Here is a 27,729-nt window from a genome sequence, read left to right as displayed (position 1 = left end):
GGCATCCCTTACTCTTTAGGCTGTCACTCAATTAAGAAAAATCATCAACATAGGAGCAATTGAGATGCTACTTTGTCCACTGGTCTGACACGCACGATAAGGGCATATGCATGCTGCAAGTCTTTTCCCTCTCCCGAGATGCTGTTTGTTAATTGTATGGGGAAAGTTCATCCAAATTGCTCTTCTACATGTACTGCAAATATGAATTTAACCTAGTATTTGCAGAGAGTACAGAAGGGCAGTTTGAATGACCCTGCCTCCATGCAACTGAGGAAAGGTGCCCTATTGTGCCAGGAAGGGGGAAGGGCATGTGTGCTTACAGTGTGCACACATCCGTACTGCGTGTGGCAGGGCTGGCAGACAAAATATCTTCCACGCTGGCCCCAAGTTATAGTATATTAATTCAATTGACTAAGTTTGCACAAATGTATGGACAAATTTGCCTAATCTTGCAGAACCACAGAAACAAGATTTCTGGTGAAAGAGCAAGATGTTCTGTTCTTAGGCACCCTTTGTTTTTAGAAAGAAGAGCACAAATACAGCACTGCAATTTTTGCACTAAGCAGTTGTTGCCGACCTTACTTTAGTCTTCTCCTTCCTGAAACAGCCAGCTTGTAAAGAATGGATAAGTAAAATGTTCAAGATAGTTCAATTAACAAAATTTAAGGAGATTGTTTAAGAGATTTAAAAAACCCTCAGTTTCTTGTGCAGTGGTTGTCTTGATTTTTTAAAAAAAGGATTACATATACATGTTTTTTCAGTCATCTAATTTATTACAGCATTTGATGTATCGTGATTTAATAGTAATTAGTAGATTCTTTTTTGAGGGATAATAGGCACATTTTTATGTGAATTGGAAAATGAAATAGTTGTGCATGTAGGATTCATTAATATGTAATATTTGATATGGATCTGTAGTATTTATTCTACAGTACTGATATGGGGTGCTTTAAAAAAAAAGTATTCATTGCTTTTGTAATATTTCAGAGTCTTTCCTCTCCCTGTCCATCTGCCATGCCTTTATTCTTCACTATGAAGATCTCCAATAGTAACCAACCTAGTCAAATCATTCCTTTTCACTGGGCGAAGAAACCTCTTTGCCATTGTCACTAGGGATGTGCATGAACTGAGGTTTGTGCACAGGTCTGGCGCCACAGAGAGGAGAGCTGTGAGCCTGATCTTTTAGGAGGAGGAGGAGGAGGAGAACAGGTCCTTATCTGCTCTTTGCCTCACGGAGCTTCCTGCTGCAACAGCGCTGTCTTCAAGAACCCACAAATGGCGCCATGTGTGGGTTCTTGGGGGCCGCACCATCGCAGCAGGAAGCTGCATGTGGCTGCGGAGGGACCTGCTCTCCACTTCTTCTAAAGCTGCTGCTCACCACTCCCCTCAGTGCTGAACTGAGGTTTGTGCACATCTCTAATCATCTATCAGAGCAGTAGCCTGCTTGTCCATATTTGTCATCTCATCCTAGAGAACATCTTGTGAAATAGTTACTCCTGAACTTGGAGCACCTTCTGTTCTTGCCTCACTCTATAGTCAGTCCATTCTCTGGTTACCACAGGCCAAGTCTGCTCAACTTAGGCCCTTCAGCTGTTTTTGGACTATAGCTCCCATAATCTCCAGCCACAGTGGCCAATAGCCAGGGAACTATGGGAATTGTAGGCCAACATCTGGAGGAGGGCCAAAGTTGAGCAGCCCTGCCATAGGCAAAGGTTAAAAGGGTTGGCCGAGAAGCCAGAGGAAATAGGAACTGAGGATCCCAGAATCAACATGTGGGAATGACAAATAAACTCAGCTGCTTCCTTTTCTTTCTAGGCACCCATCTGGCTCTAGAGGCATTTCATCATGTCTGGCCTACCTTGGGAGAGCCACCACAAGTGCATCTTGGATACAAAAGAGGCATCACAACGCATTTTGAATTTCAAATGGTTAAACTTGGGGACCATGCTGACCACTCAGGATGGCATCTGCACATGCGTAGATGCCATTTACGTGCTGACGCAGCCCACAGGCTGCTGGGAACAGAGAACTTCCTGTTCCCAAGCAAGCAGCAGCCGGGTGGCATGGCTTTTCAAAACAGAGAGCAAGCTGCTTAATATGAACAATGTTGCACTGGGGCGATGGAGGAACAATGGAGGACAATTAAGACCTGCCTTTCTCCTGTTAAAGTGATCTGCCCATTCCTGCCAAAATGATTCGGCTGAGACAGCTCAAAGCATTTCTGCAATGCACTCTGTAAGGGCTAGGACAGGTGAAATGGTTTCTCCAGCAACTGGGGATGTGCATGAAACATTTTGGCACCTTATGTACCTCAAGCATTGCAGTTCACCACAGGCTTTCAGGGAGTTTCATGGCAATAAGATCTTATAAGATGGCCCAGGGCATGGTCTGAGTACACACTGTACAGCCATCTTGCTGTAGCTAAGCAGGTCTGGTAAGTGCCTGGATAGGTGGATGCCTGGGCACCTCATGTAAGCCACCTGGAGTTAGATGGTGGAAGTAAGGCGGGATATATACATACAATGAATGAATGAATGAATGAATACTTCTTGGAAGGGAAAGGAAAGCTTTTGCATCCTCCCCTAGGGCAATTAAGGCCCTGAACGAGCATTTCCCCATTGTGTCAGCATATTTAGAGCTGAAGAAGAATGAACCATGGTACCTGAAATGAGTCATGACTTATCATGGGGTTTTGCACAACATGCCCCTGTGCTGACCTTATTATTCTCCCAGATTCCTGCTGTGCAAGTATGAACATCAGCACCTCTAAGCTCTCATGTGCTATTTGCAAGGATCAGATGTACTGAAAGATGCAATGGAAAGAAGAGGGAAGAATATGTAGCTCTGTGGACTGAGGGAAGGGACCCCAAGGTACCAAAACCAAAAACCAAAAAACCACCACCAGGAGCAAGGAAAGACTTGCAGTTTCCTGGTTTTGAAGTGTAGGAGTCTGGGTTGCCATGAATGCCCATTGATAGCTGCAGCTAGTTGCCTGTTCCACATAACCGAACTGATGCCCCTTAACACAAGGGATCCTTAGCAACACTCACAAACAGAGCATGAGTTCAGAAGCCTGTCACTCCTATATTACATGCACACAAGGGCCCATCCATTTGGAGGGCCCGTATCTCAGTGGCAGAGTACCTGCTTTGCATTCATAAGGTCCTAGGCTCAATCTCTGGTATCTACAGGGAAAGGCAATCATGTTGTAGGGTTGGAAAATGACACTGTAAGAGTTACACTGCCATTCAGATCAGTTCTGTTCTGAACTAGATGGAGGAATAGCCCAACTCCATATGAAGCTGTTTTATATGTTGATTTGCTAACAGCAGTAAGTATTTCTATGGTGCTTATCAGCAGGGCCTACCTCAGCTCTACAGTGTTCACATATATTGACAATGCTATTCCCACACACCCCAGTTATGTCCAGTTAAATTGGGGTTCTCAAATTTGGGTCACCAGATGTTTCTGGGACTACAACTTCCATCATCTCCAGCCACAATGGCCTTTGGCCATCTGCAGACCCAAATCATTATGGCAATATCCTAGAACTCTTAGGTTTTCTTCCAATAAGCCAAGCAGTGTACAGGGGCATTCTTGTAAGGGAAGGGTGGGAATAAGATGTATTCCTCTACTTTGAAGAGAAACAGATACTCCGCGCTTCCCTTACTTCAACTCAGAGTGGCTTCATGGAAAAAGCCAAAATCCTTGTTCCTGGAGTTTGGAGGCAAACCTCACTTCCTTTGGAGGGGTGGGGTGGTGGGGGTGGTGGCAGTAATGTCAACTCCGACAGACCTACTTCCAGTTCCAGAACTGACATCTGGTCAGCCTTGATTACAGATGTCCATTTCAGAACTGGAAATAGGGCTGTTGGAACAGACACTGGTGAGCTCACATGACACAACCAATGTCAGCTTCCCACCACCTGAGAAGTCAGGCTTGACGCCAAACTCCAGGAACCAGAGATAGGTGGTGTTGTTTTTTACTTGTCGAGTGGACCTGCCCTCAGAACAAAGTTTGTTCAACAGACCAGGTTGTTTGCATGAGCATAACCTGTATTTGTCCTTGCTATGAAAAATCCTTCGTTAGAAGAGACATACCAAGCGCATTCAATACAAAGATACTTGCAGGAGGGAATTTCCTGGAATAAGTACTTGTTTGTTTATATACTGCCCAAAACATTTGTCTCCAGGAGTTGTACAACAAAAACAATTAAAATTTAAAACTAAAATTACCTAAAACCCAGCATTAAAAACTATTAAAATTATAAATCTAATTAAAAGCCCAGGTGAACAAATGTGTCTTCAATACCTTTGTAAGAGCTGCCAAAGATGGCTCTTATTTCCACAGAGGGCACATTCCAAAGCCCAGGGGCAGCAATGGAGAAGGCCCTTCCCCGAGTAGCCACCAGACGAGCTGGTGGCAACCACAGACGTTCTTTTCCAGATGATCTCAACAGAGAATGGTGGGGTTCACAGAGAAGACGACACGACTTCAATCCATTCCTGTACTTCAACCCCTTCTAAGCAAGAAATACTTTCTCTTTGTGCTCAGGTATGAAATCCCAGAGAGAAACTTCTACTTTCTCAGGCCTGGCTTGCCTCAACAACTGCCTGCACCCTCACCAGCAACTGAATGCATGGCTAGGTCTGGAATAGGGCCCAGAAAGGTCTATGGTACATTTTGGATCACAAGGCAGCACTTTGTGGGAGGAAAAAGGTCACTGGAGCCGAGCTTTGATCAGAGTCACCAGAGCACAGATTGAACCTTCACTGCCTGCAGCCTTTCAAATAGATTATAAGAGTTTCATCTAGAACAGCAAAGGGAGGGGGTAAAGAACAAAGTCTTCTTTATTGACTGTTTAATACTGCCATCTCCGGAATATCCTGCACTGGCTTTACAGGAGCTCTCCTCCCCACCCACAAAGGTCCGCAACTAGGCAAGTCAAGCACACCACACATTTTAGCTAGTACGGCACTAGCGACACTACTTTGCTTTTAAACATTTCTTCCAATAAGCCATTCACAGAGGCAAAGATTTTCTGTGAGGAATTCTGCCATGCTTGTATATCGCTTATGCCCCACCAAAACTTTAGATCAATATTCAAGGCCTGTATTACCTACCCTATCAACACAGATCCCGCCCCCGCTTTGGATTTAGGAGTCAGCCCAAAAAAATCAGGAGCCAAACAATGGACACTGGATAAAATTAGCAGACTTAGTGTTGCATACTGTGGAGGTGGAGGGTAAATGGGCTTCTCTCTACAAGTAGCATACTTAACAGAAACAAAGCCTGGGCCAAAAAGATTTATTTATTTATTATTTACTTGATTTCTATACTGCCCTTCCAAAAATGGCTCAGGGCAGAAATAACTTTACCTTTGAATATCCTAGTCTAGGTATCACAGTTAAATTTCTAGGCACCATGGCTTCCTGCAATTTGTCAAGTCCATAACAACATTTCTGCTAGCAAGAAGAGCAGCAAGATTACCTTGACTTACTGCACCAGAATTCTGATCCTGCGCACTAGGCTTTACTAGACTGACCTCATTCCTGACCTGTAGACAGGCATCTACGTCAAGAGGCAGAGGAGACCAGGGCAAGGCAAGTGCGAAGCAAGTAGTCTCATCCTGCTGTTGTGGGTGAAGAAGTATTAGCTACAAAGAATTTCAGCAAGTTCTATGCAAAAACTTCAGCATATTGATAGGAGAAAATCACCCTGTTGTATCAAAGCAGATGAGGACGCTGATTAGCAGTGAAAGTTAAACTATCCCTTTCTCATAAAGGATTTGTGGCACCTTAAAGACTAACCATTACTGTTGGGGGTGAGGGGAGAGAGAAGAAAGCCATAGGGCTAAAGGACTATGAATTGCAAGCAAGTGATGATTCTTATATAAACTTAAACATACAAGTTAACCCCTGCTAACTTGGCAAAGAGGCACCTTTTAATGTGGTGATTCTCTTTATTTAGCAGGGGGAGAGTAACTGGCCCTATCCACCCCCAGCACAGTACCTCCAGTGACTGTTGCTGGTGTCTATCTGATGTTTCTTTTTAGATTGTGAGCCCTTTGGGGACAGGGATCCATCTTATTTATTTATTATTTCTCTGCGTAAACCACCCTGAGCCATTTTTGGATGGGCGGTATAGAAATCAATCAATCAATCAATCAATCAATAAAATAAAATAAAATAAAATAAAATAAAATAATAGTTATAACTTGCAGCAGAAAGACAATACGGTCTTTCTGGTTAAGCTAAGTTGCTTAACATATGCAAAAGTCAAAGTAGGGAAATACCTTTATCATGACCACGTATCAAAGTAGTGAGCAAGTTTTCTGGATAACTTCCTCAGGCTGGATGTTTTGCAAAACAAAGGGGGAGGACAGACAAAGTTGGACATGATGGAAAGTCCTCAGGTGGTCTGCAGCTTGTAGCAGCCTTGAGATGGAGTGCAGGAGGTATCATACAGACTTTATCTGATTAGCCTTTTCTAGGTACCAGACAGACTCCTGAGCAGTGAGGACTTCCGGGACAAGACACAAAAATGGCTGTTCCCACCGGATAGTCAAACTCGAAGATCTAGCAGTTACTTGGACCTGCTTAAAGCATCTGTGAAGTAGCACCACTCCTGGGGTGGCGGGTAAGAGAGGTCTTTGAGAAATTCCACCAAGACTTCTTTACCCCCACCTTACACCAGAAACCTGCTGACTTATATGCATGTCTACATGATTCTAGCTTCTATCCAGAACACATCACACTGTTTACAACCAAGCCCTATGATACAACTGCATTTGTTGCATTCATAAGACTAAAATATCCACTCAATGAAATGAAAAGACAGATTGACAAGGCCAAACAGGTATAACCTACTATAGGACAGACCCAGAAGTGGAAGTGACAACAACACATCACTGTTTTACAGTTCCCAGTTAAAACCATTCCAGTGTATGAGTGACCTACAGCTCGTCCTGGACAACGACACTTCCTCCTCACAGGCCTTAGATGGTAGGCCCGTCCTTCCTTACAGGCAGCCCTCTAACTTGCAACAGCTACAAACCAGCAACACACCACACGATAGACACACAAACACAGGGACCAGACCTTGTAACAAACCCAGCCAACATTGTCCCCATATCCACTTGGGCAACATCACAGGCCCAAATGTCAGCCATACAGAAGGAGGCTCATATATTTGCTCTCCCTCCAGAGCAACATTTAAAAAGTTTGGCTCTTACCTAGCTAGAGTGAGCTCAGGAGAACTAGGATCCAATTTGCTGATTAGACATGTTTTAATTAACTTTGTTTTTTTAAAACCAATACATTGATCAAATTTAAATCTGTTGGCATATGGCAAAACCTCACTTAAAGTCTCATTTTTTGAGAAGGAGCATTTTGTTCAGGGCAGAGCTGGAGGAGGGCGAGATTGGTCAGGGCTGGAACAGAATGAGGGGAACAGGCATAACACAATTTAAAAGTAAGGACCACCTTTAATTTTTGCACTTTCACACAGTTTTGAAATAGGGAACATTCTCTATTACAATAATACACCAGAGCCAAAACATCTTCAAGACTTATCTGTTTGGGAAACATCCATATTGAAAAGAAATATGGACAGTTTTCATTTTGAAATTGATGCCAATTTAGTTACCTTCAATTCTTTATTATCAGAAGGATGGCTGTAGCAGCAGTTTTACCATACATATGCAGGATCACTGAGCTGCCAGCAGCCACAGTAAATTCCCCAAGTAAAGCACTTATCACTGCTTCATTCATCAGGGGAGATTTGTACTAGACCTCATATAGGTTCTTTACTAGAGCATGGTAGCCAATAGTAAACTGCTGGGTCTTTGCCATGTCATGCTTTAGTCTTGCACTCATATGCTCTTCAAGATGCTCTTCTTCTCTTAAAGCAACTGGCAACCAAATCACTACCAATTAGGTTATGTCATTCCCACCATCTAATGGAAGGCTAAAGCCAAACACAGAGCTGGAGGTTCAACCCCATGTGCCAATGAAGAACTAGACACACACACACACACACAAAAGGTAGAAGACAATTATCTTCTTTTTTTTTTAAAGCCAGATTAGGTGCATAGAAACTGGTGTGTGTTTGCAGTCAGCACAATGACAGCAGAGCTGCTAATCCCCACCTCTTGTGAGCCATCTTCAGTCTTCAGTTAATAATTGATTCATTGCAACAGTTGTTATGAAATCTGCAAGCCTAGAAGGTGACATGGCAACTTTCACAAGATATTATTGAAATCTGGCAATATTTCTAGCTGAGGGTACACTGACAACCACCTTTTCACTTGTAGCCTTCAGATACGAGGAGCAGGTAGGTCCACTTGCTCTAAAATATCCGAACACCTTCCACGATTCTCCCTGCATAATTATCCACCACTCTCTAAAGGGAAAGCAGAGCTGGACTGGACTATTACCATTAGAGAGTATGTGGGACCAAGGCAAGAAAACGGTTCCAGTGGGTGCAGTACCAGAAGAGACTTGAGCATGGGGCTATGCCTTTGGGTGGTCAAGAGGCAGCTACAGCCAAGCTCCTCAAACCAGGTGAACCAACATATCTGCTGGTCAGTTGCAACTTGCTCAGGGTGCTGTTTAGACTCTGAACACTCATGCCAGACAATAAGCCCCGGAATGCACTGCTCAGCAGAAGCCCAACTGTGTCAGCAAAGCCCGGGCTATTTTAAGTCACCACCCTGCTGGGCACAATAACCTGTGACCATACGGTCAGGAAAGTCATTACAGCAGCACTCCTGACTCTGGTCACAATGGACTAACCCAGCACCAGCTCAGGTCTTCTACCTCCCCTAGAGATTAGGCCTAGCTATTTCTCACTTGCAAGTAGGACTTTGGTTTTTAAGACATAAAATACATAAATGTAAAGAACTATTGACTCTCACTTTATCAGTTATTCCCAGCTGCACACTAAACTGTGTAGTCAGCAGATGTTGAGCAGTACTGGGCCCAGCAAGGCAAAGTATTTCTTGTTGCTCCCAAAGCCAGACAACTGCAAACACTGAGTGGTTTCCAAAGAGGCAGGGGCTAGGGATGTGCATGCAACCAGTTCAGAGGCCCTTTATGGGCCTCCGAACCAGTTCAATCAGCGAGCGGTTCCGCCAGTTCGATAGCAAGGGGGGTACATCTTTAAGGGTGGGGGAGGGTGAACTTACCCCTCACGCTGCATTCCCCCCGCCAATGCTCTGTTTTGTTAAAGCCCCTCGGGGCAGCAGCACACCTCCCTGCCACCCCTTCACCACATCTCCCAGAAGTAACAGACATGCCTGCATTCGCCGGGCATGGGCCCGCTGCTGTTGCGTTCACCCACAACGTACACACGCTCGTGCCCTACACATAAAGGCACGCCTGTTACTTCTGGGAGACGCGGCAAAGGGGTGGCAGGGAGGTACGCTGCTGCCCCAAGGGGCTTTAACAAAACAGAGCACCGATGGGGGGAATGAAGCGTTAGGGGTAAGTTCACCCTCTCCCGTCCTTAACGATGCACACACACACCCCACCGTTGAACCCCCCCGCCTGGTTCTGTACACATCCCTAGCAGGGGCCAGTGGCTTCCAGTTCCAAGTTCGATGTTTTTTAAGTCAGCTTTCCTATAATGCCAGCTGCACAAACTCATGAGTTGTCACACTGGCCTGCTCTAGCAGTTAACCTTATTGTTTACCAGCAAAGAACAAGAACAGTTGCATACATCTTTTAGTAGAGACTGGGAAAGCAAGTCCAAGGAGCAGGCCTGCAGAAGAAGAGTCAACACTTGGACATCATCACACAATGCCGAAGATGCATTTAGCATAGATGTGGATTTGGGAGAAGAGAGACATCTACTTGCTGCACCGTATCTGCCATTCATGCATGGTCTTTGGAGCCAAAAGTCATCCTTATGCCCGTCTTCTGCATTGCCAGGTTTTGTATCAGATAGAAGTCTGCCACAACCCCAGTTTTTCAGCCACCCCAGCATGAAAATGCTACAAGAATGTCTAGCTTAACATCAACTGTAGGCATAGCTGAAGGATGATCTGAAGAGTCAAGGTACCAGTAGCAGTGTTGCCTACCTATGAACTCAAGGGAGTTTACACATTGAAGTTGGGTGGGCTGGCTGTAGAATACAGACCAAAGATCGACTGGGGAATAGCCAAATGATTAACTATTCCCGCTCAAGACAACATGTCATCCAATGCAGAGTGGTGGAAGAACCACACTAATTACATATTAGAACTCAGGAGCTTTGAAGAGAGAAATGTGGGAGGCTGCATTACAGTGTCAATTAGTCCCCCTGCCCACCAGAAGTAGCTTGTTCATCTAGTTAACACATGTAGTCATCTCCAGCAACATGTGCACATGGAGGACAGTTGAGAAGGAAAGCCACAGCCGTTATGCCTCCAGAGACACAAGCAGCAACATTAAGCAGCCAGTAGCATTGCATACCTCCAAATAAAGGGCTAGTGTAACATATGCTACTTTACGGAGGTTTTATACTAGTCCTCATTTAAGATCTCTAGTGGAGCATAACAGCTAATATTGGCCAGCTGTGCCACAGCACCATCATGCTTTGCACTCCAACCCTGCTCATCTTCCATTAAAGCAGCAGGCAGCTAAGCCAACAGCAGCAAGAGCGCTCAATCTAATGGAAGGAGCAAGCCACACACAGTTTCAAGTCCACTGGCCAAATAAATAGCCACCAGAGGACACATTCTCCCTGCCTTGCAACTTGCCTCCAGCCATTTACACTTTCCAGTTCCAAGAACCTCAGGGAAGGAGAAACTTGACAAGTATGCATCAAGAAGTTGAAGAACCCGTTTCTCCTGCTGCCTCTGCTTTTAGAACAAGGACTTCACTCCCCAGCTGCTTGATAGAGCTAATGGAATTATGAATTCCAACTGGAGGGCAGGGCAGTGTTAGTCCAGAAGATGCTATAACTCAGATGGGTGTGCTAGACTTGAAGCAAGAGACAGCCATGCTAGCTTGAACAGCTGATGCCTTGCTGGATTATATCACTTTCCTCCTGATTATTAAAGCAACAGCTTTTGAAGGAAAAAATTCCCTCCAGCCAGAACTCCCCTGAGACAGCAATCCTATGCACATTTACTTGGGAGCAAGTCCCACTGAATTCAGTGGAACTTACATCTGGTAAACATGCACAAGATCCAGCTGTTTATCATGATCTCCTTGGGAAACCTACAGCAGGCTTCTTGTTCTGTGGTGTGCCATGCACTGGAAAACCCGAATCCTTGCCCCAGTGATTTTAAGACAAGTCAAAGACAGTTTAGTGGAGTTAAGGTGCTAACATGAATTTAGACAGGAGCAAGAACAGAAACCACCAATGTTCAAACAGTCTACAGTATTAGCCTCCTACTTGTATGCACAAAAGGCTGTGTGTGTGTGTTTGAAGGGAACCGAGCTAAATAATTGATAACATGTGGGAGCTGCTGGCCTAAACATTTGCCCATATCCTACTGCTAGCACTTAAAGGAGCATCACTGCTCAGACACAGAGCACACAGCCTTGTTTTGTGCAACTGAAGAAAGCCACCTCGGAGTTTGCAAGAAGACATTAGAACTACAGCAAGGAAGACAAGTTTATCCCTGTCCTACCACAGGAGTGGATCTAACGGCAGCACAAGAGAGCCACTCATACAAAACTTGGCAGGGCAGCTTGAAATTTAAGCAAGGCCAGGGGGAAAGCAGCGTAACCCTAGCAGTTCCCTTTGTCTGGAACTCTAGTCCCGAGCTCTTTGTGAAGCTGAATTTCAATAAGCCAGCTTAGGAGGGGAGCAGAAGCCCTCTCTAAACCCTCCCCCCTCCGCAAGACACCTTGAAACAATTACAAGGGTCTTTCCCACACTAAAAAGGGAGAAGAGATAAGGCATAAAGGGAGGAGAACCAGGAGGACTGGTTCCTAAGAGAGCTGTGTTTGCTGGTGAGGGAACAAATGCGTAAATACACACCAGGAGCTTCCAGTGCATTTGCTTACATACCTTTGCATTTGCTTACAACCAACTTCAACTTTGGGAGAGGGGTAGGGAAAGAGCCATTGAGTCACTGCCCGTTTCCAGAGGAGACCGAAGACAACACCACAGAAGAAGGGTGGTTCAGAGCCACACACAGTCTTTCCCTTCCCTCTACAGAAGTAGGGCCCTTCCCCTTACCTGCTCCTTCCCAAAGGCAGCAGCAGAGTGAAGTTCCAAAGCGGCCTCTCTCTCGCTCTCCCTTTGGAGCCAAACACCAGCTGGAGCCGCAGCTTCAGAGCAGCCAAGAGCGCCAGCAGCCACCCGAAGTTCTTCATCATCTCCCACTAAAGGAGGAAGTTTCCCACGCCGATCCACGCAGTGGGAAGGAGACAGGCAGGAGGGGAGGAGGAAAGAGAGAGCCTTTGTTTGGGCTACTTCTTTGTTGGGAAGTTACCAGAAGAAAGGCGAGCGCTCTTTTCCTCTCCCCAAGAGCATGGAGTGAGTCCTAGGCAAATGCAAGGATGGATCAAACCTGCGACTTCCTGGAACTCTCGTACTTTGGGTCTCTCTCTCTGCATGCAGGCAGGCAGGCAGGCAGGCATACATACATACACACAACGCGCACACGCCGAGCCGCTGCAGTACTTCTCTCCAAGCCGTGGCATTCATTCATCGGATTTTAAAGAGACACGCTTGCTTTTTTCGAGACAATGGAAAAACCTCTCTCCGTAAAAAAAGGACACCTTCTCGGATCATGATAGGAAGACACATATAGAGTCTCCCGTGCTCGTTAAATACGGAACGCCCTCCTCTAAAGAAACCCTACTCCGCTTTTCTCCGTTAAGATGATAATGAAAAATAAATTCACAATTCAAGTCCATTTGCTCCATGCTTTCGCCTCCCCCTCCTCCCTCGGGAAGCTACATTAATGGGGGATATAGATGGGAAGGGGAAGACGATCAGTGGTCTCTGCGGATGCATTCGCCCGCAAACACCGATGGCTCGTTCTCGTTGACTGCCAGCTGGGCGGCAGCTACCAGCAAGCGATAGTTTCGAGTTTCAGATTTGCAAAGCTATGCTTTGTGAGGGGTCTGCGGGGCGGGGGGGTTTGGGGGGGAAGCCCTATGGTACGAGCGTTTCTTTTCATTTAAAAGGTGAATTTTTATCTTTTCCATTCTTCCATTTAAAATATTTTTTTTTCCTGGCCACACCAGCCTCATCACTGGACAGAATAAAAGGGTTCCAGATCTGAAAGGGTTCCGAAATCAAAGAGAGCCTCTGAGCTCAACAAAATGAAAGAGAGAGAGAGACGCATTTTCTCCCGCAAAGAAGAAAGGGCAAGGCACTCCCTTCCCGCAGAGTCGCCCTGCAAAGGGAAGTTGAGCAAGTAGTAGTAGCAGCAACGCAAGCAGACAAAGCTCCACCTCGGCAGCCGCTGCCCTTCCGCTCCCCTTACACACACCTAGTCCAGGGAGAACACCTGGAGCCCGTCGCCCCGCGGGGAGCGGCTTCGGGGCCAGCCAGGCATCCATCCCTTTGCATCCGTACCTGGTTGGAGTTCCCTGCTTGGGTCGAAGGTAGGCTGCTTTTGTTACCGGCTCAGCCGCTGAGCAGTATCTCCGCGCCCATATTTCTATCCCATGTCAATCCCTGCAGGGCTCCGCTCGGGCTTTTTCCTCCGGCTTTCTCTTGCTTCAAACTGATCAAGCCCAAGCCCATTCTCCTCCCGTCCAGCCTTGATGTCACTGCGCCGAAGGGCCAATCGGATGAGGCTACGTCATCAGGCTAGCCCAGGTCTCCTCCATTCAAAATCTGAATGTCTCGTTCTGACTCTTCCCGGTTCCTTGTCGAAATCGAGAAGAAGAGGGGCAGTGCAGGGGAGGGGACGGGGAGCCACCAGGGACGGGCATGCTATTCTGCCTGGTGCTGGCGTGCCCTAAAGCCCATGACTTTTGTGGCATTTGCACTCGCGCCTTAGCCAGAGCCATGTGCGCAGTGATGCAAACCCTTGTGTCATCATCCTAATGACTGGGCACTGACTCAGAGAAAGGCTTGGGCTTTTGCTATAGTGGTTGCTAGCCAACCCTCTGCTCTTGGAAGGCCAGACAATGAGCAAAAACAGATGGTGAGCTGCTCTGGGGTGGGGAGAAATGTGACTCCTCAGGCTTTCAGCACCATCATTCTTGGCTTTCAACTCTTATGGTTTCAGCTTCCTTTTTCCTTAACATTGAGGACTAGGAAATTGCACCTCTAAAATCAAAGCTGAGATTTCTAGATTCTGAAATCAGCTGTGGTGGCACAGCAGGGAAGCAGCTTGCCTAGGGAGCAAAGAGGCTATTAGTTCAAATCCTGCCAGTGTGCTTCCCAGACTGTGCTTAGTAAATATATATTTGTAGTCACCTACATTAGGCAGCAGCGATATCAGAAGGTGCAGGAGGTGAATGCTCACTTCAGTGACAATGGCAAAAGGCATCATCCCATACTGTGTGGGAGGAAGGCAATGGTAAACCACTCCTGTATTCTACCAAGAAAACCACATGGCTCTGTGGTCTTCAGGCAGGGCTATTTTGCACCCTAGGAAAAGGCTAAGTATTTGCACCCCCCCCCAATTTTTCAACTTTGATTTTCAAAAAGAGATGTTTTTCTGTGATACAAATTGAATTAAGTTCAACAGTATTGTTAGTGTTGAAAACAATGAACTGGTTTCCCCCTCATCTTTCTACTCATTAATCTGGTTTCTCAAACTCTTAACTTGTTGACACTCTACACTCTGTGCCCCTCTGAGGTCTGCGCCCTAGGCGGCTGCCTAGTTGGCCTAATGGTAGCATTGGCTCCAGGAGTCCCGACCTGAAGGCACAATCTTTCCTTTAAAGGGGAAAAAGGTCCAAAACAAAATCCAGCCTGGATTGTGTATTGCTAGAGCAATGTTCTTTTTGTTCTCTTTCTCTCTCTCAATCCCTCTCTCTCTCTCTTCAAAAAAGGGAATTTATGTTATGAGAGAGATTTGTCCAGGCCAAAAACTCAAATATTGCAAATACAGTAATCAGTCCTTGAGATCCTGGCTAACTGCTTATGCTGTTTGCCCTGAATCAGGATATTGTTCCTATCTGGGGTTCAATCCCAAAGGCCAAAGCCTTTGCAAAGGGAACTATACAGACTATAAATGCCATCTTAATTCTTCTAACCTGTTTTTCTTTCTGGAAGTTCTTCCTCCTCCTTTCTTATATGTCCTTGCATGCTCTTTGGTACTTGGTCAGCAATGCTTTTATTTGGTGGCAGCTCAACTCAAATCATTTTGCATATTTTATCACATAGAAATAGTCTGCTCTTTGCACTGGTAACTTTCTTATTAATCCGAGATAGTTGTTTAAATCATATATAAAGCAGCTGCCTGTGCTACCAAAATCAAGTTATGGATTTTAAATATGCATATTAAAAGGAAACAAATATGTTCCTGTGGGTTGCCCTTTCATTTTTGGAAGTTTAAATCTTGGTCAATTGTTCCTTCAATATTATTCAGCGCTCTCTCTCTACAGAACAAACCACTAGTAAAGCAGAGTGCAATGACAGGAGTTCCTCCTCCTCACAAGCCAGCCAACACTTCCCCTGTGCTTTAGCATTAGCTTTGTGGCATTTTTCCAGAAGTGCTCTATATTCTTCCTTCTCTACTTGGACAGCAGCCACTGCTGATGGTTAAAAGGGAATCCCAATCTGATGTGTCATCTGATGGAGGAAGCTTTTATTGCTCCCTTCTGTGTCTCCAGTGCAGAGAAATTGAATGGTCTGAATTTAACACCAAGATTCTTGAGGAATGTATCATGCAAATGACATGTTTGCAAATAAGGACTCCACTGGCCCCATAGACAACACACATGACTTGGAATAGAGCGTTAGAGACAGTCCATCAGGGAAGATATTGACAACATAGATAGTAAGAACACAAACCTTGCTGGATCAGGCCACGTTCCCACCAGTGTAGTGTTCTGTTTGAAATGCTACCAGACTATTTCCAGCACCAGCCAGTTAGAGGCTTCTGGGAAGCTCACAACCAGAGCATGATGGTGGTGGTCTTCGCCCCCTGTTTGTTTCCCCAATACTTGGGATTCAGAGACATACTTTCTATGCATTGCAGCTTCCATTTTGCTCTCGTGGATAATCATCTCCTTCATGAATGTGTCTAACCCTTTTTAAAGCCATCTAAGCTGGTGAACTGCATGACAGTGGATTGCACCAGTTAATTCAATGTTGTGTGAGGAAGATGGTCAGGTTTGGCCCAAGAGATAGGCAGCAGTTGTACACACACTAAGCTGGAGAAGTTCAATTGAAACCACATAAATGCAAAATGGTAAAATTAAAATGTTAAATAGCAAGGAATTGAGCCAGATTTATAGATCCTCTGTAATCTGATCATTAGTTAGACCAAGCTTGTTAGGCCCTTTGTCGTTCTGATGTGGGAGCACCTAATTAGCTCTCTGTGTTCATAGATTTCATATTAAATCACTTGATATTCCAGTTGAATAGATTTCTGGACTTATTTGGAAGTGGTAGCTGGAAAGCATAGACTTGCTTTCCCTTCAGACTTGCAGATCTGCATTCCTTCATAGGCGGAATGGGGGAAGACAGGTAGTTTATTATCCCCATTTACTCACGAGGAGTGGCCTTCTCTGGGTCAGGAGAGTAATGCAGTTCTCCTGATCCACCATCCAGTATGCCAGTTGCCTGTTCTCGTTGCTGTTTAAGGAATTACAGTCTTTATATGCAACTCCAGCTAATTTGAATCAAAGTTGCCTGTAGCTTGGGGAACAGCCGTGTGGCCAGGCACTGTTGGCGTATTGCATGTCTGTGTGAGACAAGGCAGTCAGGAGAGATTAAAATCAATCTCCTGAGCTGGGCTGGTGGGGAGATGCTAGATATTGCACTAAGGCCTAAAGGATATCTGAACTTGGCAAAGAAGTGTGCGATGAAGTTGAAAAACTGCCTGTTGGGTGGTAGCCAGTCTTGATATATTCAGCCACGGATTTGGCAGTGAGGCTGCACACGGGCCTGAGGGCACAGGACCATTTTAAAATCCCCATCCCTGTCGAAACGGTGGAGATGCTGCCTGCTGTGGCCAGCTTCTCAGTTCTTGTTGCAGTGTTTTAAAAGTCCTTTAAGATCCTTGTGCGGAGATAATTACTTTGTTTTAGTTACTGCTAGGGCACAATGGAAAAACAATAGGAAGGAAAATAATTAAACACTTCCCTCTTAAAAGGGAAAAAACAAACAAACCCCAGTTAAAACAAGCAGGACCTCTGGATTCCTCTGAGCAATAATTGGATCTGTGAAACAATTGCACAATGGCCTTATCTAATCAGATTCAATGGTAGCCCAGGGAACTCATTTGGAATGACACAGCCTTATAAAGCTGGATTTCTTTCCCTAATACATTATCGTGCAACTGTTTTAGTTGTTCTCTATTTTATCATTCCTCCAAGAAACATGCTACAGAGTCTCAGAGTGGTACACTATAGCATCATTCATCCAAGTGCATTGAGAAATATCTGAAACATTTTGGGCAATTACAAATTGCACAGAGACTAGTCTGGCCAAATTAAAATGCAACACTAAACTTTCATTTGTCAAGACCAGAGTCTAGAGATTACTCAGCTGAATGATTAGTCCATGCTCTCACTGATCCACAGGGCATGTGTGAGGCAGCCAGGTTCCTGAATCATTCACATTGCTCTTCTTGGCATGTAATTTGAGGTGAGCCTTCTGGACAGTTGTGCCCTTAAAATGGGTATTTTGATGATTTAAGACATTTGAATTATTCAGATGCACTAAACAAAATCCCATCCCCCCCGCCTTTTTTCTTTAGAAGTTGCTGATGCCACAAAAATCCAACCGTGGCCTCTGGTGATTGCGGCAGTCCTAGAGACTCATTAAATTGTCTTCCAGGTTCAGGATGGAGTCTTCTGTCAGGATATAAAGGGTGATGTGGCATTCTGATGCAAAGGCCTCTCGTGCAGGTGAAGGGAATTCTCCGGTTGGTCGAATCAGATTCCATGTGAGGCGATGTGATGTGATGCATTGGGTGCTGTACTTCAGCAGACTTAAAGGAACAACCATTCTTCGTGACATCCATGGTTTAATCACCACTGCCAAAGGAAAGGCCTGATTGCGCTGCCAGAGAACTCTCATCATCCACCCCCCCCGCCAAATAAAATGTGAGAACTATTAGAAAAATCCATTCTTCCTATCTCGTTAGATGTGCCCTGAAAGCCAGCCGTGTTCTTGGATGCATGGTTGGTTTACAATGGATTGGACTAACAGGATTGTCTGTCTCTCTGTAGCCCTGACTGATCAGATAATTGTCCTGCCCACTAAATCTCCTGGATTCCTCCACTAGATGCTTTGGAGGAGAATATCAGCAAAGTAGATTAGACCCATGCCATCCTCTTGCACACCTAGGTGCATGTACACTGCAAGTTTCGGAAGAACCTTTATCCTATTTACACATTTGTAGTCCACCATTTCCCCAAGGAACTTAATGTGGGCTTATCCCATTGTTATCTTCACAACAACTCTGTAAGGTAGATTAAGCTGAGAGATAAGCTCTACTGACATGTTATGTTTATGTTCAACACGTGTACATTCTATATATGTATCCCACCTGGGATGTATCATAAGCATGCACATCTTTACATGGAGATGGGTGGACAGGCAGTTCATCCAAACTGATCCTATACATGTGCCCCAAAAGAGAAAGTGTGCTCAGCTCCACTCACCTGGCTTACCCAGATCAAGCCTTCCCAAATTCCCCTTTGCTCATGGTGGAGTTTTCATGTATATCATTCTTATCAAGCTTTAAGTGACCAGGAAAAAATATTCCCCAATTTGGGCTATGTGGGCTCAGATGAACTGCTCTCCCCACATGATTAGTGTGATGAAATGCAGATCTCCATCTTAGACCAAGAATGTCTTCCACTCCACCCTAAGTGCCCTGATGGGGGACATTCCTCCCTTTTGTTACTGAATTAGGACAATCGTTGCTGTTGTCATTGAAGGGACAGAGCCCTTTTTCACAATAGGTGACCAGCTCAAACCAGATCTACCTTTAGACATGTACAGTCAGACCTATTAAGGGCAGGCGTGGAATCCTGGGCTGCACAGCCCCGTTCGGGAGCTAAATCCAGCCAGGAGCAGCTCTCTCTGCTGATTTAGCTAGCTAAACCACATCCCCTGTGTCTGACATCAGAGGAGTGGGGTGTGTCTGGGACGTGAGGCGTGGCGGCCTGGCTTCTTTGAACCCATTTGCTCAATGGTGGCTCCACCCCTGATTAAGGAGGAGGAACCTCCAGTTTGGAGGGAAAACCTCAACCCTGGATTGGCCTAAGACCAATGTTGCCTCTAAGACCAATCTAAGACCTCTAAGACCAATGAAACACATCCTAGTGCCTTGTAAGGTCATGTTCTACTGTTTTTAGAATAATATACTGTCTTCTAGAGCTGGGTTGTGTGGCTCCGGCTGTACAGTGCCTGTAAGTCCCAAGCCAGGCAGTTCTAGGTTGCTGAAGCTGTGTCTGAGCCTGGTCTGTGGCTTTAGATCAGTCTTCAACTGGTGGCAGCCTACCTCGAAGGAGTGGCATGCTCCTGAAATTGGGAACAGAGCAATATCTACTGGGGATAGATCCCAGGAAAGCATATAATCACCCCGTCTCATCACAATTAGGGAAAGGTATCTCAGGTGTGCCGAGCAGGGAGGACATGCAGTCTCATGGTACACATGTGTCTTCCTCCCATGTGGTTGGCTGATGAATTAAATATCATCTGAACCAGGCATGGTTCAAAGCATGCACTTGTGTGCAGGCACTTGCACGAATGTACAACATAATGTCTGAATACGTATGACTGCAGTGATTGGCCCAAGGTCATACAGTGGATTTCATAGCTGCGGTGGGAAAATTAACCTGTTTTCCTGGATGCTGTTCAAACTCTCTACTACTCCACACTGGCTCCCTTCCTAGTACATTTCAATTATCCACTGAACTCCCCCAAAGTCCAGTTCAATGCCAGCAGCAGCTCGCCCCCTCGTATTCTGCAAACCCAGGTGCCTTATACAACATGCAAGTGGGGAAACAGGGCTGTACTCCTCCCCCCGCCCCCAGAATTCCCCAATTTGTGGTGCTTGAACACGGGCAATCAAGTTCAAATCATGGTTCAGCTATGAGCTTACTGGCTGACCTTGAATTAGCATGTACCTCAGCATAATTTACTGCATAGGATGGTTGTGAGGAAATCATGTTCCTCGGAAGTCCTTGGAGGAAAGACCAGATACAGCAACCAAACCATCCTCCCACTCCTACCCTTCTGTTCCTAATCTTTTTCTGGTATGGGTATAAAGTGGAGTCCCTTATTCTTAGAGCTGGAGCCAGGGGTGTGGCTATGTATTGGGAAGGTCCAGGCTCACAGCCCCCATTTTGATAGTTAAACTCAATCATAAATTAAACTCTGGGCAGCTGCCTCCACTGCTGTACTTCCTTTCTGGAAGAGGTCATGGGAAGGAGGTGACTGATGTGATTCAGGGCTCTGAGCAATTCATTGGGGGCCTCTGTCCCATAGCAAGCATACCTGCCAACATGTGCCTATTTTCCCATTCAGGTTGGCAGGTATGTCATAGGCCACCCCCTAATGATGCCCTTGGATGGAGCCAGTGGCTATACTGCCCCATATGGAATATTCATTTACAATTTTTAAAAAGGGGGGTAAAGAACAGGCTTTTTAGCCTACTTTCCTTAAGGAAAGTATGCTTATGAGATCGCCCGGCATTCCACGTGTTTGTCCCTCTCCCCACAACAACTTTGCAATGCCTGGACCGATTTGGACCAAATTTGCTACAGCTGTAGGGGCACATAGGGACACCTCAATGGCATAGTTTGTGAGGATGTCATCCACCCCAGTTCAAGATGGTGGATGCGTGAATGTTTGAGATGCAAGTTGGCTAACTTGTGAACCATCTAACCAATTTGAACCAAATTTGGTATAGCTGGAGTGACACATAGGGACATCTCAATGACATAGTTTGTGAATATGTCATCCAACCCAAATCAAGATGGCGGGTGCATTAATGTTTGAGACAGAAATGGGAATCAATTTGAACAAAATTTAGTACAGGTGTAGTGACACATAGGGACACCTCAATGACATAGTTTGTGATTATGTCATCCAACCCAATTTAAGATGGCAGATACGTGAAAGTTTGATATGGAAGTGGGCTAACTTGTGAAAATGGTAATTATCAATTACGATAATAGTGAAAGCAAAGTAGGCAGATCAGTTACAATTTTTTTTTAATTTGTGACATAACAACTGCTATTGAAAATATGCAAGATTCTCTCTCTCTCTCTCTCTCTCTCTCTCTCTCTCTCTCATTCACACACACACACACACACACACACACACACACACACACACACACACTTTAAAAAAACCTCAATGGCTGCTAGTGCTTCAAACTGTTCTAAATGCATTTCTATGTTCTAAATGCATTTTTAAAAAGTATTTTAATTGGTTTTAAATTGTTTTAATCATTTTTGAATCATGTTTATATTGTTTTTACTATTGGGTTTGAATTGTGGGTTTTATGTCCTTTTAAAAGTTGTACACTGCCCAGAGCCTCTGCATGGGGTGGTTTATTTATAAATAAATAAATAAATAAATAAATTCCATCCACCTGACCTACCCAAGTCTGTCCACCCAATATTCCCCTTTTGTTCAAGACGGAATTTTCTTAAGTATGATATTACTCTAGTCATACTTAAGCGGCCTAGGAGAAGATATTCCCCAAAAGTTTTTATTTTATTTTATTTTACATTTTATATCCCGCTGTTCCACCAAGGAGCCCAGAGCTGTATACTACATACTTAGGTTACTAAGACTGTATGCATAGCAGAGAGGTTGAAGGGGGTAAGGAGTAACGAGTAACTTTAAAAGGTGTTCCCCCATCAGACTGTTTTCATTTCAGTTACTCCTAATCCCAGTCAAAAACACCCTGTCACACTCAGTGAGTGGCCAAAAGGTTCTTTCACAAGATTCATATATGATTTTAAGCAAACTGCATTAAATTATGGGGGTAGAAAAGGGCCTGTGAAGGCTGCTACAGTATTTGCAAAAAGTACATAAGAACAGCCCTGCTGGATCAGGCCAAAGGCCCATCCAGTCCAGCATCCTGTTTCACACAGTGGCCCACCAGATGCCGCTGGAAGCCACAGGCAGGAGTTGAGGGCATGCCCTCTCTCCTGCTGTTACTCCCCTGCAACTGGCACTCCTGCCTTTGAGGCTGGAGGTGGCCTATAGCCCTCCAACTAGTAGCTGTCAATAGACCTCTCCTCCATGGTTATCCAAACCCCTCTCAAAGTCATCCAAACTAGTAGCCAACACCACATCTTGTGGCAGAGAATTCCACAAGTCGATCATGCTTTGTGTGGAAAAGTACTTCCATTTGCTGCACCTAAATTTCTTGGCAATCAATTTCATGGGATGACCCCTGGTTCTAGTGTTAGGTGAGAGAGAGAAATTTCTCTCTATCCACTTTCTCCACACCATGCATGATTTTATAGACCTGTAACATGTCTCCCCATTTCTAAACTAAAAAGCCCCAGGTGTTGTACCCTTGCCTCGTAAGGAAAGTGCTCTAGGCAAGTAAGGCAAGAGGCCCCTGTCTTGGGTAATTACAGTCCTCAGTACAGGTAAGTGGGTTGCTCTTCTTACTTGGTAAAGGGTAAAGCATACTCTACACAAAAACATGGGCACAATCATTCCCCAGCACACAACCCTACCCCCGGGGACATGAGTACCTCCTCACCCTGCTAGCCTGGGTAAATAATATTGAGCTAGACGGACCAGTGATCTGACTCGGCATAAGGCAGCTTCCTGTGTTGGGATAACATTCTACCCATCTGCAATGCAGTGCCCATAGATCCATTGTGCATTGATTAGTCTGAATCCATTGTACGTCAAGCTGCACGTTTGTGCCAGTGCAGAGCCATCTTAGAACTGGGGGCAGGAGAAAGAGCTTTAATTTCTTAGGCTTCACTGACCGACTTCCATTAGACTAGCAAGTAAATGCATTTATGAGAACAAAGAGTGGCAGGCAAGGGTGGGAGGGACGAGGGAGGCCAGTCTCTACTCCCTCCCCTTAGCTTTGATCATGGTGCTGCCCCTGCTCCTTGCGAGCTGTTGGCTGCTGCCTCCTCCTATGCTTGACAAAGTGCTTATCAGTGACTGTCTTTTGCCCTTGGGAGACACTCAAGTCTGAACAGTTCAAAACTCAGCAGCACTGTCAAGGCTGATTGACTGCCAGTGGTCTGATCCTCAAAGACAACCGGCTCATCCTGCTGCCCTTATTGTACTTCCCTGTAAGCATCAGCAGCTGAGTCTCTGCTAAATCCATTGACAACCAAGCGATGAGAAGCAGAATTGTAAGCCATCCCTTCTCCCTCACTTCCCACTTCCCTCTACAAGATAACAAAACACAAAAACGCCACCCGTGTTCTGTTGGAGGCTGGAGCTTAACACCACACCTAATTTGAAAAACCTATATTGCAGCTGGCTTCACAAGAACCCAGGCTGCCCAAACCATGTCTAGACCCAGTTGCTGCTTTCAGATGAAGTTCTGGCCTTCACGTTTAACACCGCCAGGTTCTGCATGGCAGCGTGCAAGATCTGTCAGACCATGGCAACCAGGCCTTCCCTTCACATCACCTCTGTATAGCTTTGAACTGCTGTCTATATATACCACTATCTCCTAGCACTCCCGTTCTATATGGTCTTCGCACTTCTTTTTTCAGTATGTCCATTATTATTATTATTACATTTATATCCCTCTCTTCCTCCAAGGAGCCCAGAGTGGTGTGCTACATACTTGAGTTTCTCCTCACAACAACCCTGTGAAGTAGGTTAGGCTGAGAGAGAAGTGACTGGCCCAGAGTCACCCAGCTAGTATTATGGCTGAATGGGGATTTGAACTCGGGTCTCCCCGGTCCTAGTCCAGCACTCTAACCACTACACCACGCTGGCTCCCCCCCTTCAAGGGGAGTAGTTCTAAAATATCATATAATGTAATAGCTTTTATTATTAGATAATTTTAAAGTATAGTTTTATGGTTCCATATGTAGTGATTTAAACTGATTTCATAATATGTTTTAGCAGTAGTTTTATAGTTTTATCTATAATTTTAGAGTAGCTTTTTTTTTTTTTAGTAAATATGGTTTATAACAAATAGTATAATTAGAATTTTTATAATGATTTTAATGCAACATGATGACCATACTGCTTTGTAATTGCCTTTAATCATGTTTTTCTGTCTTATGCTGTTCTTGGACCGTAATAAAGATTGAGATATTGCAGCTGTCTATGTTTGAACCACAGCAGTATTCTGATTTCGCTATACACCACCACTATGACTCATCTTTTAAGTGTTATCTCACATATCCCAGATCAGCTCAATCTGGGATTCAGAAATGAGCCCCTGGTGGCACAGTGGTAAAACTGCCGCCCTGTAACCAGAAGGTTACAAGTTCAATCCTGACCAGGGGCTCAAGGTTGACTCAGCCTTCCATCCTTCCGAGGTCGGTAAAATGAGTACCCAGAATGTTGGGGGCAATATGCTAAATCATTGTAAAGCTTAGAGAGCTCCGGCTATAGAGCAGTATATAAATGTAAGTCCTATTGCTATTGCTATTGCTATATTCATCTTTATGGCTCTGAGATTTCCGCCATGCCTGTTCAAGGGGAGGGGCCATATCTGAGTAGTAGAGCAAAATGCAGACTGTCCCAGGTTGAATCCATGGCATCTCCAGATCTCAGGCCACAAAGCTGAGAGAGACCTCTCTCTAACCTTGGAGAGCTGCCCATTGGAACAGAGAGAAATGAGAAAGACAGACCAAGAGGTTGACTGCATAAGACGATTTCAGATGTACTCTGCATGTGATTTTAAAAGTGCCTGTATGTCTTCACATGTTCAGGCACCTTTACTCTGGCATGAGTCACTTGAGAACTGAGGTTAAAAGAATGTTGACACAAAGTAGGAAATAGCCATTTTAAAGTAGCATATTCAGTCTAATCAGTGCATGCCACATCTTCATTCAGGTCATAGCTCTGGGATTCAGAAATACAAAATCTGCTATTAGCATTGCTTGTGAAAACAGACATGTCCTAGAATCTGGTCTGAAGATGTGAATCAGCCACTTTGCCAGTGCCTGGATAGAAGACTGCTTGGAAAACCCCCACGTACACTGCCTTGCCTCCCAGTGTGGAAGAAAGACAGGTTTTAAAAATAATAGTGTTTTGTTTTCCACTTGCCATAGGAAGGGTCCACTTACATGTGGATCTCCTCCCAATCTCAGCTTGTGTTTGATATTTCTTAGTTCTATGAGTAGAGCCAGTTTTCTCTAGATGGGAACACAACGGGGTTATTTGATAATTAATTGCTGCTTCATCATGGTGGACAGAGAGAGTCCAGGTCTTCACTGGAGACTCACAGGAGCCTTCAGTGCAATAGCTTCTCTTCCACGGATGTTTGCAACCATGTCTGAAAAATTTCCCACCTCTCATAGTATATGCATAAGGCATCTAAGCAAAGCCAAAACTGTATTTGTTCAGTTGGTCATGTGGCCTCTTCTCAGAGTGTGTCCTTGATTCTAGGATAACAAATGTGTTTGTTGTATTCTGGGATTCTGTCCCATTCCTATACTTAGGCTTAATGAGGGTGAGCGGGCAATGGATTCTGGCTAGTGCCAAGCACGGAGCTAAGGGACACTTTATACATTACCTTTTGCTAAATGGAATTCAATCTCTAAGGAAAAATATGCATTTTGTGAAGAGGCTTTGTAAGTATCTTTTCTGCTGTGAGTAATTAGGTGGCTTTTGTGTGTTCTATCCTCTAAACGGTCTGTGAACCTATGAGGAAAGTGCACCACAGTTCCAGTATTTTTAAAATGAAGCAAATAGGCTTTTCCTTACATAGATATTGGATACAACATAGTGCGCTCTTGACCCTTGCCCATCATGGCTAATAAAAGCTGCCAGGGAGGGGACAGGCAGATGGTTGGAGGTGATCATTAATGCTTCATTAAGGGAGGGCAGGATGCCATCGTGCCTCAAGGAGGTGGTGGTATGACCATTATTAAAAAAGCCCTCCCTTGATTTCTTCAACCTGGACAACTATAGACCTGTCTCTAACCTTCCCTTTTTGGACAAGGTGATAGAGCGTGTGGTGGCGTCCCAGCTGCAGAGGGTCTTGGATGATACGGATCATCTGGACCTTTTTCAATCTGGCTTTTGCCCCAGTTATGGGACTGAAACTGCCTTGGTCGCTCTACTGGATGACCTTCACTGGGAACTAGACAGGGGGAGTGCATCCCTGTTGGTTCTGCTGGACCTCTTGGCGGAGTTCGATACCATCAACCATGGTATCCTTCTGGACCACCTCTTGAGTATGGGAATTGGAGGTACTGTGTTGGAGTGGCTCTGATCCTTTCTTGGGGGGAGGGTCCAGGAGGTGATGCTGGGTGACTATTTCTCGGCTCCGTGGCCATTGGCCTGTGGGATCCAACAGGGTTCAGTTTTGTCCCTCATGCTGTTTAACATCTACATGAAACCACTGGGAGAGGTCATCTGGAGACTTGGACTGAGTTGTCAACAATATACAGATGACACTCAGCTCTTTCTCTCCTTGTCACCTGATCCTCGGGAGGCTGTGGATGTCCTGAATCAGGGACTGGAGGCTGTGATGGTTTGAATGTGGGCTAATAAACTGAGACTGAATCCAGACAAGACAGAAGTAATGTTGGTCAATAGGACAGCCAATCATGATGAGGTGATTCTACCTGTTCTAACTGTTCACTCCCCTTGAAGGAGCAAATACGCAACTTGGGAGTATTACTGGTCCCGGCTCTGCTTTTGGAAGCTCAGGTGGAGGTGGTGGCCAGGGGTGCCTTTGCACGGCTTCGGCTAGTGCGTCAGCTGCGCCCCTTTCTTGAGAAGGCAGATCTGGCCACAGTTACCCATGACTTAGTCACGTCATGGCTGGATTACTGTCATATGCTCTATGTGGGGCTGCTCTTGAAGAATATCCGGAAACTGCAGCTATTGCAAAATGTGGCAGCTAGGGTTCTATCTGGAGCTGCCCGATGTGATCATATCACACCTATTTTGAAAGAACTGCACTGGTTACTAGTGTGTTCCTGGGTCCAATTCAAGGTGCTGGTTTTGACCTATAAAGCCTTTAATGGTTTGGGCCCAGGATACCTGAGGGACCACCTAACTAAAGGGTTACTGCCCACTTGATGAGATCATCTGCGGGGGCTCTGCTTTGGGTGCCGACAATGAGGGAGGCTCAGTTGTCATGCACGCGGGACAGGGCCTTCTCTGTTGCTGCCCCCAGACTTTGGAACACTCTCCCAGTGGCCATTCGTTCCTCGGACTCCATCACAGTTTTTAGAAAACTTGTTAAATCTTGGCTTTTTATCCAGGCCTTTTTTTATTGCTGCTTCTGTGTTTTTTATCCATATATAGTTTTTATGTTTTTATTTTATATATTTTAAATCAGACTTGTTTCATATTTTTAGCTTAATATTTTTAAATGTTAATTTTTACTGTATGTTTTTTAACTGCCTTGGGATTGTTTTTAATGAAAGGCAGTATATAAATATAACAATAAATTAAAAAAAAAAAATTACCATGTAGGAAAAAGTAACTACGTGGACATGGGAA

At 45.0% G+C, this 27,729-nt stretch overlaps 1 protein-coding gene across 2 annotated transcripts in view; it reads right to left on the bottom strand.

Annotated features, from left to right (window-relative positions):
* Positions 1–13,756, bottom strand: part of CDC42EP4 (CDC42 effector protein 4) — a 29,869-nt gene extending 16,113 nt beyond the window's left edge. The window contains exon 1 of one of the 2 annotated variants that reach the window (XM_053301958.1): positions 13,525–13,756. The gene's annotated coding sequence lies outside the window, so the exon portion shown is untranslated. Of the gene's footprint in view, positions 1–12,174; positions 12,611–13,524 lie in introns of those variants that run through there. The other variant, XM_053301959.1, reaches the window with a different exon arrangement.
* Between the last annotated feature and the right edge of the window lie 13,973 nt (positions 13,757–27,729).

The sequence above is a fragment of the Hemicordylus capensis genome, chromosome 2, assembly GCF_027244095.1.
Source record: "Hemicordylus capensis ecotype Gifberg chromosome 2, rHemCap1.1.pri, whole genome shotgun sequence".
NCBI lineage: Eukaryota > Metazoa > Chordata > Lepidosauria > Squamata > Cordylidae > Hemicordylus > Hemicordylus capensis.
Note: the sequence above shows the minus strand (reverse complement) of the source record. Positions and strands in the feature narration are given on the sequence as shown.